Here is a 15563-nt window from a genome sequence, read left to right on the forward strand (position 1 = left end):
AAAATCCTAGTATCTATTCCCCTCCATTCACTACGCTCATTCTCTCCCTCTTTACTCTCTTTCTTTTCTCTTCTATTTCTTATCCTAACATTTGTAAACCACTTTTTGATTGTCTAGATAATTCACTGTGCGAAGTTAACTAGTGCTTAATCAATAGTCCCTGTGGATACGATATCTTTTATTATTACTGACGACGTAATTGTACACTTGTGGTTCGTAACATAGACCCCAGACACATAGGTGATTAATAAGGGTTTCCTAAGGAAATGTCAGATTAAGGGGGAGACTTATTTGAAAGACAAATTTGATCACATACTTTTGAAATTATTTTGAATATTTTAATTATTTTTAAATATCAGATTCAGGGGGAGGATATTTAACAATCATCTTCAAAATCATTCTTAACACATTTTGAAAAATCACATGTTTTGAAAAATTCTAATACTTATCAAATCATATGTTTTGAAAAATTGTTTTGAAAACTATTTCAATTTTTGTAAACAACTTTTAAACTAACTTTAAAAGATATTTTTGAATAGTTTTTGAAAAATTTTCATTCTTGCAAAACCTAGTCTTTTTAAAAGTTTCATTCTTGAAAAAGTTTCATCCTTGAAAATTTTTAAAAAGTTTCATTCTTGCAAAACTTATTTTAAAATTTCCTTAAAACGTATTCATATTTTAAAGCATCTTACAAATATTTTCTAACCTTAAAATTCTTGTCCAAAGTATTTTGAAAAGTTGATAGATTTTGAAAATTATTTTAAAAGTTTCTTAATAGCTATTTAAAATTTAAAGTTAGTTGTGTAAAGGTTAGCTTTCAAAACCTAGTATAAATCTTCAAAAGCTTTCCTATCAAAATTTTTCTATTTTTTGGTTAAAAAATTACAAGTGTTTTGCAAACTTGGTTTTTCGATTAGTTTGAACAAGTTTTCTTTAAACTCCCCCAATAATTCTGAAAATTTTCTTGTTGTTGGCAAAATTTCACTACTTTCCCTCATTTCTTTACATAGCAATGTTTTACTTATTTACTCATATTTTTTTGATGAATGTCAAAAGGAGAGCTTTAGGGATTAAGTTAGCAAACAAAAGAAACAAAAAATGATTGTTGATGAAAATCAGAATAACTTAACCCTAAAAATGATTGTCTCAAGCTTTTTAGTTCTCTTAAAATCATTTTTGTGCTTACTTTGCATATTTTTCCTAACTTAACGCAGGTTGTCATTACATCAAAAAGGGAGAAATTGTTAGTGCAGTTTGAACTAACATTTAACTTAGGTTTTGATGAATGATAAATAAGTTATGTATAATTGTGATCTAGCCACTTTACCAAGTGTGCAGGAGTTAACCAGATAGGTCGATGTGCCGACCAGATATATGGTGAGAAGTCCAGATAGGTCGACCAAATATTTGGCGAAAAGTTTAGCTAGGTCAACGGGCCGATTGGATAGTTGGTGTGAAGTCTAGCTAAGTCAATGGGTCGACTGGATAGCTGGTGTAAAGTCCAAATAGGTCGACGGGCTGACCGGATATCTGGCAGGAAGACTAGTTGGGTTTGCGGATCGGACAACTGGCAAACTAGTAAGTAAAGGTAAGTCACTGGAGGAGAGTGACTAAGTGAGGGTGCATCCCGGTTGAGGGGACAATAGACGTTGGTCCGAGTTAGGTCCATTTTGGATCTGTAATTTGAGACCTTGACTAGTTCCTGGTCCTGGGAGGACAAGAACTAATTACTTCTGTTCATTATTATTGTGCTAACACTTGTCTTGCAAGTCATTATTTGGTTTATTGGAGTAACTGAAGGCTGGAGTAACCAAAGGATAAAGGAGCAAATTCTCCTTTGGATGGATAGTGTTCGAAGGCTCCTTCAAGCAGCTGAAGGCTCCTTCATACTGTTCATGGAAAGTGTCTTCTAAGGCTATGGAAGGCGCCTTTTGCAAGATGAAATTTGGACATCATCACAAATAAGAGCTGGACTATTTGAGATAAACTTTATCCCATTGCAGTCGCCTTCCAAGGCTATGGAAGGCACCCTCAATGCCCTATATAAGGCAATCTCGAGGAAGCTTCAAATAATAACACATATACGAGCTACTACGCATCCATTTGAGGTTCCGACTACTCCGAGCTCCTGCTACGACTCTGCTATGGAGCTACTATGCTTACCGACTACTCTGAGGACTTCTGATCACGACCGACAGATTGACATCGACACACGAACAAGCTACTTCATTCCCTAAGTGTCGGTAACATTTTTTGTACTTAAATTCTTCAAACAAGAAGTGCAGTCTGTTGCACTTCTCTGATCTTTTTTGTACTCGATTCTCTCTTTTGGAGGTACCGAAAGAAGTTTTTAGTGGATTGCCTATCGATAGGTCTACGAGACCTAGGTCTTGGAGTAGGAGTCACCGACGGCTCCGAACCAAGTAAAATCGCCTGTGTTTTCTTGTGTTCTTTTTTTTTAATTTCCTCTGCCTATAATTTGATTTCAAAATGAGAAAATGATATTTTAAAAATCACATGATTCACCCCCCCCCTCTCACGTGTGTATCGATCGAACAACATCTAAGACTTGGGTACATGAGCAAGCACGCTTATAACTCAGCCGAATGATCCGGGAGTCTAGGACTTGGGCGCATTAGCAAGAATGCTTATAACTTGACCGAATGGTTCGAGAGTCTGGGATTTGGGGTGCGTGAGTGAGCACGCTATAACTCAGCCAAACCATCTAAGAGTCTGGGACTAGGGCACGTAGCAAGCACTCTAATAACTTGATCAAACAGCACAAGAGTCTGAGATTGAGTGAGTGAGCAAGCACACTTATAACTCGGCTAAATGGTTTGAGAGTCTTGGACTTGGGTGCGTGAGCAAGCATTCTTATAACTCGGCTGAACAATTTAAGAGTCTGGAACTAGGGCGAATGAGCAAGCACGCTTATAACTCACTCGAATGGCATGAGAGTTTAGATCTAGGGTGCATGAGTAAGCACACTTATAACTCGACTGAATGGTCTGAGAGTCTGGGATTGGGTGTGTGAGCAAGCATGCTTATAACTCGATAGGACAGTTCGAGAGTCTTAGACTTGGGTGCATGAACAAGAACGCGTATAACTCGGTCGAACGATTGGAGAGTCTGGGACTTAGGCGCGTGAGCAAGCATACTTATAACTCAGTTGAATGATCCAAGAGTCTGGAATTGGGGCACATGAGCAAGCACGCTTATAACTCGGCCAAACGACACAAGAGTTTAGGATGCTTATAATTCAGTTGAACGGTCTGAGAGTCTGGAATTAAATCTCTTGAGTTGAGTTTGCCTACATCTATTAAGTGTGAATATTCAACAAGATAAATAAACACATTACAAGCCTCCTCTTAGACCCAATAGGTCTATAGATGATTTGCACCCCATGACCGATCTAAGTTTCTCCCTTCAACGTCTTAAAGATAGTAGGAGTATGATGCGAGTTTTTGCACTACTTTGTATGGTCCACCCACTATGGCTCCAACTTGCTAACATCCCCGACTGACTTGATCTGCTTCCAAACTAGGTCATCCACCTAAAATAATCCTGGGATGACCTCCAATTGTAGTTTTACTTTATCCACTCACGATATGCCATCAGTCGAGTTGCCACTTTGTCCTTGACCTCATCCACCAGATCAAGCTCCATGAGGCATGCACCGACTGGAATTGTCTTCATTATATAATTGCCTCCGATCAGACTCCAAGTTAAATTCCACTGGGATGATTACTTCTCCACCATAAATAAGATGAAAAGGGGTTATACCTATGGCTTCTCAAGGCATAGTGTGATAGCCCCACAACACACTGGATACTTCATCCACCCAACTTCCTTTGACGCAATACAACTTTGTTTTGAGTCCTCTAATGATTTTCCTATTGGTGACTTTCGCCTGACCATTACTTTGAGGATAGTCCATGGAGGTGAAAGCTTACAAGATGTCATAACTTGAACACTAATCCCAGATTTTTCAACCATGGAACTGCCTCCCATTATCCAAGATAAGCTTGTAGGGAATTCTAAACTGACATATGATGTTCTACCATAGGAACTTGATGACCTTTTGCTCAGTTATCTTTACGAGTGCATTGGCTTCCACCCACTTAGAGAAATAATCAACTCCCACCAAAAGGAATCTTTTCTAATCAAGGATGACTTACAATATCCATCCCCTATTGGTCGAACGACCATGAAATCATTAAGGTCTTCAACAACTTTATGGGGTGGTGCAAGATGTTCTGGTATTTTTGACACGATAAGCAAGTGGCTTAGCTTCCATCCAAGTAGAGTAGGCATGCACGATGGGCCAAAAATACCCAACTAGCAAAATCTTTTGAGCGAGCAAGCGACCACTTGCGTGATTCTCATAGAAGCCTTGGTGAACTTCTTGCGGAATATACTATACATTTTCTGAGCTAATACACTTGAGCAAGGGGTGAGAGAAATCCCTTTTATACAAGTGATCTCCCACCAAGGTGAACTGAACATACCTCTTCTTGATCATACACTCCTTGTTCTGGGTTGGCTGGTAAACTCCCTTGCTAGAGGAATGAAATCAATGGCACTCTCCAGTCATTCTAAAATTCCAGCTCGGCTTGTCATTCGATATAGGTTGCTAACAATGTTTGCTCGACCGGCTTGTCCAGTGTCTAGGGAACCAAGGCCTCGACTAATTTAGCTAACTCATTTACTTTTTGGTTTTCCATTCGGGAGATTTTCTGTAAGGTCACTTTTTGAAATCCCACTTTTAACTTTTTAAAGGCTTCCACATACAACTTTAGTTATTCACTATTGATCTCAAAGTTACTTGACAACTACTGAGGTGCCAAGTGGAATCCGAGTAGATTAGGACTCGGGTGGCTCTTGTTGGTCTGGGTAGGCCGACTAGAGAGGGTTGAGTCGCTTGAAACACTAAAACAAAAACTCCTTTCTCGTCTTTCGACTTATATTAGCAAAGTAATTAAAATAGAAATAACAACTTAAAGGAAATAAGTAAAAGGCTAAGAATTACTTGGTTTTAACCTAGATGGTTGTTAATCTAAGATAGATGAAAGCTCACTAAGAATCTCCTTCACTGAAGGTGAAGAAGCCTTTTACACACAATGAAAGCTCAGAAAAGAATAGGAAAGTGAATATAAAAGTTGTTACTTCTTTCCTAGGCCAGGGGTCTTTTTATACCCCCTGAAAAATCTTATCTGTAGGCTGAAGGCGCTTTCCATAGGGCTGGGAGGCACCTCCAGCGAGGCCAAGGATAAAACTTTATCCTTTTTTGCAACGGCCAGAATTGCTTGGTCGAAGGCGCCTTCCATGGCTGGTTGAAGGCGCCTTCAGCCATTGAAGGCACATCTAGCAGCTCCATAGCTCCACTTTAGCTCTTTCGCTGCTCCGATTGCCTGGGTGATTTCGGTCAACCAAAATAGGGCTCACCTGAACCTAATTTCTGGCCTTCTCCTCGAGCAGACTTCTGCTCTGGCTTCTTATCTCTCGAACATCGTATACGTCCTTCTCGTCCACCAGTGTACTCTTCCGCAGCATCTCATCCCTCAGACTTCCTATGCTGTCTCCCATGCTGTCCTTCTTGCTAACCGCGTCTTCCACTCGACTTCCTATGCTCCTAAGCTCCTGCACACTTAAACATAGGGATCAAAACATAACAGGACCTGACCTAAACTTGGTTGATCACACTAAAAACAACCTTGGGGTTCCAACAATCTCCCCCTTTTTTGATGTGAGTAACCCAAGTTAAGTTAGGGTAAACTAACCATAAATTAAAGATTGCAATACCAAGTAAAAAATTGCAATACCAAGTAAAGATAATAAAATTGTAATAAAGTGAAAAAGAATTTCAATTGTAAGTTAAAATTTGAATTTTAACTACTACCTCCCCTAGATTTAATCTTCCCTTCTCCTCCTTTGATCACATAAAAAATTTGGGTACAAAAAAAAAATCTAAGGGTAACTTTTCTAAAAAAAAATAGGTTTTCAAAAAATGAAGAAAATTATTAAGTTTTTGAAAATAATTTTGAAGTTTTTGATAAACTTTGAAAATATTTTTGTTAAAAAAAATTGCAATGTCAATATTTTAAGTTTTGAAAAAAAACAATTTTTTAAGTTATGAAGTTTTCAAATAATTGACACAAATTGAAAGCATTATTTTAATTAACATGCTTATCAGTTTGTCAATTAAATATTTAATTAGAAATTTACGGGGTACATAGCTTTTTGAAACTTTTCTAGAAATCCAAGATACCATCTTAGTCTTCTAAAATTTTGAACTTGAACAGTTAAACATGTATGGTTTTTTAAGTTTTCTACTTGTCCTCAATTTATCATTTTCAAATTTTAATTTTTCAAAATCTTCTAACAGACAAGATTTGACTAAAATTATTTTTAATTCTTTGTTTTCTTTTTCTAGTTTGCAACAACCTTTAATTAATAATTTAACACATTTAAACAACTTATCAGGTGGAAGAGATTGTACCTGACTTACCTTGTTGATCTCGTTGTCCATAGCTCCCCCTGAACTGCTGCTTTCTTCTGTTGACGTTCCCCCTTTATCGATGCTCTCTATGCTCATTTCAGACGAGCTTTCTTCGTGTTCGTCTTCTTGATGACTTGCCATCAATGCAAGTCCGGAAAAGGCTTCGACCTCTAATTTGGACGATGTTTCATCCCATGTTGCCTTTAGGGTCTTGTATTTATTCTTTTGGATGGGCTTCTTGTTCTTGCCTTTGTCTTCTCGTTGATCTTTAACTTAGGGCAGTTGTATTTAACGTGCCCTTCTTCATTGCAGTGATAGCATCTAATTGTTCCTCTCTTTCTATCCTGTAGATGGTTAGATTTTCTAGATTTAAGTAATTTTTTAAAACGTCTTACCATCATTATCATTTCATCGTCGTTGAGCGAGGATTCTGAATCTTGTTTGTCCATCTTTACCTTAATGGCAATGTTGTGCTTTGGCTCCATCTTCGGATCTGCACATCTCTTTTCATGGACTCCAAAAGTAGAAAATAATTCTTCTAAAGTAGTTGAATCTAAATCCTTAGATATGTAATAAGCATTTACTAATGATGCCCATTCAGCATTTCTAGGGAATGCAGTAAGTGCATACCTTAGTGAATCTTGATTACTTATCTTTTCTCCGAGATTCGTGAGTCCAGTGATGAGCTCCTTGATCCTTGAATGAAGGTGTACAACGGTTTCACCTTGTTCCAATTTGATGTTGCTGATCTAATTTCTGATCAGATCCTGTCTCGCAAGTTTCACCTCTGAGGTTCCTTCATGTAGTTCGAGGAATTTCTCCCAAAGCTCCTTCGCATACTCATAGGCTCTGAACCGATTAACTTCTTGTGGCAGTAGAGATGGAACTCTACTTTGTCGTTTGCCACGAAATTAGCCTGCTCCTTTTTAGTCCAGTGGTATTTTTCTTTACCCTCGGGTGATACAAAACCAAACTCCATTATTAAAAGCAAATCGAAATCAGTTTTGAAAAATACCTCCATCTTCTTTTCCCAATTAGCGAAATCCCCCTCGAATTTTGGTGGGTGAATGTTTGATCCGACCGTCTCATATGCTTCGTTCGACGATTAGTCCTCCTGAAGCTGTTAGGCTTTGATACCACTTATTGGTTAGGGTAGGCCGACTGGAGAGGGTTGAGTCGCCTGAAACACTAAAATAAAAACTCCTTTCTCATCTTTTGACTTTGATTAGCAAAGTGATTAAAATAGAAATAACAACTTAAAAGAAATAAGTAAAAGACCAAGAATTATTTGGTTACAACCTAGATGGTTGTTAATCCAAGACAGATGAAATTTTACTAAGAATCTCCTTCGTTGAAGGTGGAGAAGCCTTTTACACACAATAAAAGCTCAGAAAAGACTAGGAAAGTGAATACAAAAGTTATTACTTCTTTCCTAGGTCCAAGGGTCTTTTTATAGCCCTTGAAAAATCTTATCTGCAGGCTGAAGGCACCTTCCATAGGGGTGGGAGGTGCCTCTAGTGAGGCCAAGGATAAAACTTTATCCTTTTCCGCAACGACCAAAATTGCCTGGTCGAAGGCACCTTCCATGACCATGGAAGGCACCTTCTACCCGAAGGCCGCGGAGGTGCCTTCAACTCCTGTTGAAGGCACCTCTAGTAGCTCCATAGCTCCACTTTAGCTCTTCCACTGCTCTGATCACCTGGGTGATTTTAGTCAACCGAAATAGGGCTCACCTGAATCTAATTTTAGACCTTCTCCTCGAGCAGGCTTCCACTCCTGCTTCTTATCCATCGAACATCATGCACCTCGTTCTTATCCACCGGTGTACTCTTCCATAGCATCTCATCCCTCAGAAGCACCGAGCCCGTTGTCTCTCTCCCATGCCGTCCTTCTCGCTAGCCACATCTTTCGCTCGACTTCTTGTTATTCTAAGCTCCTACACACTTAGACATAGGGATCAAAATATAACAGGACCTAACCTAAACTTGGTTGATCACACAAAAAATAACCTTGGGGATCCAATAGCTCTCACATGCTTTATGGCTTGCAGACCGGCTATCAATGCTTCATATTCTACTTCATTATTAGTGGCTCGATAATCTAATCGAATGGACAACTGCAGCTTATCTTCGTGGGATGATATCATAAGAATTTTAATGTAGCTGCCTTGTCGATTAGAGAACCCATCCATGTTGATTTTCCAAGTTTCTTCTAGTTCCGGGCTATGTATCTCGGTCACAAAATTGGCTAAAGCCTTAGCTTTGATGGTCATTTAGGGTTGATACTGTATGTCATACTTGCTCAACTCTGTAGTCCACTTGATCAATCTTCCCAAAGCTTTCAGGTTGATGAACAATCCAAAGAGGGTGCTATTGGTTAATACAATGAATAGATGAGAGAGAAAATATGGGCGTAACCTTCGAGCGGCTAAGACTAGCCCGTATGCTAACTTTTCAAGAGTAGTGTAGCGACAATCAACATCTTTCAATAAATGACTTAAGAAATACACTGGTTGTTATTCCTTGCCCTCCTACCGTACTAACATTAACCCGACATCACTTTCAGTGGCAGTCAAATACACCACAATGGTTCACTGAATATAGGCTTTGCGAGTACAAGCAAAGTAGATAAATACTCTTTGAGTTCTCCTAGTGCTTTGTTACACTCAACGCCCTATTAGAATTTCGATGTTCAACAAAGTATCTTGAAGAATGGTAGGCTCCGATCGAACAATCTAGAGATGAACTGAGACAGAGCTGTGATTCGCCCCGGTCAGACACTGTGATTCCTTCATGCTGCGTGGGGGTGGGGGCATGTTCTGGAGAGCCTTTACCTTTCTTGATTTGGCCTCAATCCCCTGCCCTATCACTATATAGCCAAGGAAACATACGTTCTTGGCTCTGAACAAGCATTTGATGGGGTTGAGCTTGGGTTTGTATTCCCTCAATGTTCGACACATCTTATGTCTACGCACAAATCAACAACTCGAAGGGACTTGATTTAGATGTCATCCACATACACCTCCATGTTCCTCTCGATCTACTTCTAGAACACTTTGTTCATAAGACATTGGTAAGTATCTCCTATATTCTTTAGTTCAAATGGCATAACATTATAATAATAGGTTCCGTTTGCAGTGATGAAACTAATCTTCTCCTGGTCCTCCTTGGCCAATGGGACTTGATGGTAGCCTTGATAATCATCTAGCATGCATATCAACTCGCAGTCGGAGGTAGAGTCCACCACTCGGTTAATGCAGGGCAGGGGATAATGATCTTTTGGACATGATTTATTTAGATTCCTAAAGTTCATGCAGACATGTCATTTGTTCCCAAGTTTAGCCACCAGTACCACATTAGCCAACTAGCTCGAGAATTGTACTTCTCAAATATGTTCAGCTTCGAGCAACTTATCAACTTTAGCTCAGATGATCTTGTTCTATTCTATTTCAAAAACTCTTTTTGTTTGCTTGATGGGTAGAGCGTCTAGGAGGACATGAAGCACATGTTCCATGATACTTGGCGAGATGCCAGTGATCTCCTAAGGCATCCAAGAGAATATGTCATTGTTATGCATTAGACACACAACTAAATTAGCCTTAAACTCTAGGGTCAAGTCGGCTGCTATTTAAGTGGTGGTTTTCGGTTGGCCTGGATGGATTTGCGCCTCCTCCTTATCTTCATAAATTAGCATTGGGGTGCTTCATGAATGGCGTTGACCTCCACTCGTTGAGTCTTTCGAGCTATGCAAGCTTCAGTCATGATTATATCTATGTAGCACTTGCGTGTTACCAGCTGGTTCCCCTTCACCTCACCCACTAAGTTGTTGACTAGAAACTTGATCTTCTGGTAGAATGTAGAGACAACGGCTCAAAACTAGTTCAATGTCGATAGGCCTAAAATCATGTTGTAGGCCGAGGGTGCGTCCACCACAATGAAGGTCAATCGACGGGTCCTCATCAGGGGCTCCTCCCCTAGAGAGATAACCAATTATATTTGTATGATCGGCTACACCTTGTTGTCGATGAATCCATACAAGAGAGTTGTTTTGAGTTGGATCTCACTCTTCTCTATCTATAATTACTCAAATGCCTTCTTGAAGATGATATTGACAGAGCTTCCTTTGTCCATAATGTTAGTGCAAGGTGCACCAGATCAAACCTAAGTTTTGATATTATCAAAGGTTCAAGTTAAGTCTTGTTGTGATCTAAAAGTTAACTAAGTGTGCAGGATGTTTACTCAACTAGGAAAGTCTTAGCAGATCATGGAAGCCATACAGGAACTCCAAGTGGGTCGAGAGGACCCGACACTTGGTAGGAAAACTTGATAGGTCTGGAGGACCTGGTATCGAGAGAAAGCCCTGATGAGCTGATATGATGCTAAGCGGTAAAGTCCAAATAGGTCAGGAGGACCAATGTTGGGCAGGTAGGTTGAAGTAAGCAATTGGAGAGGAGCGATGGTGAGGTCATGTTCCGGAAAGGAACAACCTTAGGTCGCTGATCTAACAGAGGAAACTAGGAAGGTTTTCAAGTTGAGTTCAAGATAATTTTTACTATTAATTACTACTCATGCATCAAATATTATCATTGTATTAACATTGTTTTCCAGGAGTATTTGTTTTAACTATGTTTTACAGGAACCAAAGTTATTGGTCAATTGAACACCGAGATCGGTTAACTAAACCAGGTTGATTTAGACCAGTGTTCATTTCAAAGCAATGTTTGGTAAATTGATTGATCAGTTGACTGAACCACAGGATCAGTTGACTGAAAAAGGTGACATGGTAGAGATCAGATCAAGCCAAATCAAAGAAGGAAGCTAGGTCGATCAGTCGACACCAGGGATCCATTGACTGAATGATCAGAGAATTAATGGTGAATCTTGGTGAACAGGAAAACTATACAGATCAGTCTACCGATCAAAGGGTTCAGTCGATTGAACCATAAATACTCATAAATGCACAGATATCAAATCTCGGCAAAGTAGGAAAGCAAGAAGTTCAGTCGATCGATAGGAGCATCAGTCATTTAAAAGGATCAGTTGACCGAATGACTTTTCAGTCGACGGAACCATGCTTATATAAGGGGAGCTTGAGGTTCAAGGCAGATCATCGATTTTTGGTTCATCTCTATGCAAAACTATTGTTCATTCTTCTACTTTGTGTTTCATCTTCACAAGCAAGCCACTCCTTCAAGAAGTGCCGACAGAGCTTCATCTTCTACATTTTGTTGGTATAATTTTTTATTAGCTTACATTGTTTTAATTTCAAGAAGATAGTAGTGTGTTACTATCTTCTAGTTGCATTGTATGAATTTCTTCTTCTCGAAGATTTCAGAAAGAAGAGTTTTAGTGGATTGTCCAATAGTGCTATCAAGGATCACAAGTCTTGGAGTAGGAGTCAACATAGGCTCCGAACTAAGTAACCAACAGAGTTATCTATATTGCTTTTATTTTTATATTCCGCTGCTATTTTGATATTTGCTTTACGAATCGATACAAAAGAAAAAGTTTTAACGATCAATATTCACCCCTCCCTCTATCGTTTTATTTCAATCCATCAATTGGTATTAGAGTAGGTTGCTCTGAAATTACATAACAATTTTACGAGCAAATTTAAAAAAAAATTATTTAAAGAGATTTTTTATACACTTATTTCTTTTATCTCACACTACTAATCCTAAGACAAGAGTCTTGGAAAATTTTTTTTTCTTTGAATTCTTTGATTACAAGAATGTCAAACTCCTACTAAGAGGGCTTCAGCACTGTCCGCCCCCCACTATTCAAAGGGGAAAACTTTAGCAACTAGAAGAACAAAATGGAGTGCTACCGCAAGTCTGACATCGAGCTCTGGTTCACCATACTCAAAGGATATACACCTCCAATGGAAGATAGAAAGCTATTAGAACTAGAAAACTGGACTCCTCCAATGATCAAGAAGGCACAACTAAATTTCAAGGCAATTAACACCATCTAGTGCAGGCTCACTATGGAAGAATTAAACCGAGTCGGGTCATACGACAATGAAAAAGAACTTTGGGATCATCTGGTAAAACCACACGAGGGAACCGATAAATCAAAGGTAAATAAGAGAGATCTTTAATTGAATAATTTACTTAACATTAAAATGCTTCTCGGAGAGACGACCACCCAATTGCACACTCGACTCAAAGACATACTAAATGGCCTCCATTTGATTGGACACCACTGTTGGATCGTGAAAGTCAATAGAGGAGGGGGGGGGCTGAATATCGATAACAAAAAATGTTGAAAAGAGTTTAGTGCAGCGGAAAATATAAGCAAAAGGAAACAAGGCTAACACAGGTTCTTTTTACTTGGTTCGGAGCCTGTGTCGACTCCTACTCCAAGGCCCGCACTCGTCGAGTGCTTTTGTTGGGCAATTCACTAGCAATTCGAATATAGATTACAAATTAAGTACAAGATTGCTAATAAAAAATTACCGACAATAAAAAGAATTAGAATATAAAAGGAAAGCTTGTCGGAGATCACAGCGTTGCAGAAGCACAAGGAAGCAGATTGTCAGTTCTGAGTTCTGCTTTTAGGCTCCACCCCTGACCCTTCTTTTATATGATGCTCAGGGCGCTCGGATCCCTTCCGGGCGCCCTGGTGTGACATAGCAGGCCCAACCAGCGAGCTCCACGTGTCGACGATGCGTCAGGGGATAAAACTTACCTCCGGGCGCCCGGACCTACCTTTCTCCAGAAACTCCTTCTCCTACAAGAAAAGGTTAGTCCTAGGTAAATATATAATGTATATCCTGCAAAACAAAGTATTAGCACAGTTTATAATTTTAACATAAAGAGTATGACTTAGATTCTGTCTTTCCGAAACCGGAATCTAGTCACGATCTCAACTTAGATTTTTGAAATGGATCTAAGTTGGATCAACACCTAAGTTCCCTTCCCGGGAACGCATCCTCACAGTTACTCCCCTCCAGTGGCTTACCTTTACTTACCTGCCAAACGTCCGGTCAGCCCTTCGACCCATCTAGACTTCGCGCCAACTATCTGGTCAGCCCGTCGACCTAGATGGACTTCGTGCCAAATGTCTGGTCAGCCCTTCGACCCATTTGGACTTCGTGTCAGCTATTCGGTCGGCCCGTCGACCTAGCTGGGCTTCGTTCCATACATCCGGTCAGTCCGTCAACCTGTCTAGACTACGCCTGCACACTCGATCAGAGTGTTAGACAACGACAAACCTAACTTAACCTAATTTTTCATTCATCAAAACTGAGTTAGACCGTTAGTGCTAACCGCACCAACAACCACTTGGAGAATCACGACATAATAAGGTATGCTCTAAACGCCTTTCATCAGAACACTTTGTGGGCATTAATAGTAGATGCTTACAAAGTTTCTAAGGATCTTTCAATTCTTAAATTAGACAAATTATTTTATAAATTAGAATTACATGAGCAATCTTACTTGAGCCAAGTCGAGAAAGGGATTGGCTCATTTGCAGGACCAAGCAAGGAGACCAAATCAAGAACAAAGAACAAATCAAAAAGTGAGTCAGACTCAGACTCAACAAATGAAGAAGAACTAGTCAATATGGTCCAAAAATTGCTAACAAGGAAGAAGTTCAAGAGGAGCACAAAGAAGATACTTGTCAACTAGACACAAAACAAATCAGAAATAATTTTTTACGGATGCAACAAGAAGGGGCATTTCACACATGAATGCCCAAATCAGAAGGAGGAAAAGCCTAAGTCAACCAGAAGGAAGAAAGCCCTCCAAGCAACGTGGGACGAGTCATCTTTCTAGGAATCTAACGTGGAAGAATTGAAGTACTCGATTCATGTTGCCTTTATGGCATGAAATGAAGATTTCGAGTTTGAGGAAGAATATGAATCCAAGATCGACACCGAGTTCAAGAGAAGTCACGGATTCGTATCTGTTTCTAAAAGTCCCGATATGGTAACCTTTTATTCCAAGTCAAATTTACTTAAAGTAAGTTTTGTTTAAAAAATTGAAAAAATTTGAGGAACAAAATAACTTACTAAAGGAAATTGACCACCTTAAGGAGCAAGTTAGCTTGAGTTACTCGACTAACCAAGTTTAAGTTAGAACTTCAACTCAAGTTGTAACTTACTACTTAAGGAAATTGACCACCTTAAGGAGCAAGTTAACTTGAGTTACTCGACTAACCAAGTTTAAGTCGAAACTTCAACTCAAGTTGTAAAACTTGAGGTAGAAAATTTCAACTTGAAAGGTCAAGTGGAGCGACTCAAGAAAATGTTAGAAAAGTTTAAATTGGGATCCAAGTGTCTAAATATGGTACTTAGATCACAACAAGCTGTGTACAACAAATCCAGAATTGGCTATAACCCAAATAAAACCAACAAACCATATTTGTCATTAATTAGTCAAAATGTTAGAAATCAACTCCAAGCATGGGTTCCTAAAAAATGCTTAACCAAACCAAACTAATATTTGATTTCTAAGAGTCAAATTCATTTCCTAGATAGACCATATCTAAACTATGACTTAGGGGGAGCAAATAGAAAAAATTGTTCAATCTATTTGATTTATCAACTATGCATACATAGGATTAGGTTTACTTTTCTGCTTAGCTTAGAATAGTTAGTTAAAAAGGTTTACCAAACCCTAATAATATAGCATCAGAATGAATTGGGATGATAGTACTCCAAGAAAATGTTATCGAAGGTATGTCTAGGCTGAATCTTGTGTATTCTACCTGGTGCACTTGTATTGCTCAAAAATTCTCAAAACTATTTTAGAAATATTTTATGATTTTTCTGGAATTTTAGAATATTTTTATGGAATTTTTAGAGCAGCGGAAGTGGCAAAAACAAATAGAACCGTAAAATAGCCTACGTGGGAATTGAACCCAAGACCTAATGGGTCCTATGACTTATGGTGAACCTTAGTAACCAAGTGAACCCAGCAGGGCCGTGCTGAAAGGGAAGGGAAACAATTAAATTTATATTCAAGTTGGGCCGAGATTACCACTTGATATAAATAGGGAATTAATTAGTGAGGAAAGAATTTCTTTAACGAGACTTCTCCTTTCCTCAACCTAATCCC

Source organism: Zingiber officinale, chromosome 4A (assembly GCF_018446385.1).
Source record: "Zingiber officinale cultivar Zhangliang chromosome 4A, Zo_v1.1, whole genome shotgun sequence".
NCBI lineage: Eukaryota > Viridiplantae > Streptophyta > Magnoliopsida > Zingiberales > Zingiberaceae > Zingiber > Zingiber officinale.